Below are 552 nucleotides of genomic sequence, written 5' to 3'. Positions count from 1 at the left end.
ACCACTTCCCTCACAAGACCGTCATCAATCTGGCCGGTCTTCTTGTTGGTATACGCCCTCTTCATTAGGGCGAGATCATCAACCGGCTCGCCATCATTTTATTCCACCTTGAAAAAAACATAAATTAAACAAAAATTAGAAATCAGAAGAAATGCACAAAAAATAAAATTTTAAAACTTAAATAATTGAAGAAAAAGCGGCTGAACTTACCATGCGATCCCCAAGAGTGGCAATAGATTGAGCACCCAAGTTATGCCTGAAGATGCCCTTCCCTTTACGGTCGCCCTTGCGGTTGGTGGAGTTGGTGGAGTTGGCGGAAGAAGTTTCTTTCGTCTCTTCCTTATCCCAATGCGCACACAACTCCGTCCAGACCGTGCTGTTTATCGACTTTGGGACCTTTTAATAAAAAAAAAATAGTTAAATAAATTAAAAAATCGTTTAATAAATTAAAAAATTGTTTAATAAATTAAAAAGAAACCTTGTTGATTTCCCACTTCTTCTTCCACTCGTGGATCTGCTTCCCATAGTTGTCCATAACTTTATGGACGAAGT

At 38.6% G+C, this 552-nt stretch overlaps 1 long non-coding RNA gene across 1 annotated transcript in view; it reads right to left on the bottom strand.

Annotated features, from left to right (window-relative positions):
- Positions 1 to 552, bottom strand: part of LOC106294299 — a 6,868-nt gene that overhangs the window by 1,103 nt on the left and 5,213 nt on the right. The window lies entirely within an intron of this gene.

The sequence above is a fragment of the Brassica oleracea genome, chromosome C5 (assembly GCF_000695525.1).
Source record: "Brassica oleracea var. oleracea cultivar TO1000 chromosome C5, BOL, whole genome shotgun sequence".
In the NCBI taxonomy this organism is placed as follows: domain Eukaryota; kingdom Viridiplantae; phylum Streptophyta; class Magnoliopsida; order Brassicales; family Brassicaceae; genus Brassica; species Brassica oleracea.
The sequence above is the reverse complement of the archived record's forward strand: the minus strand, read 5'-3'. Positions and strand labels throughout refer to the sequence as shown.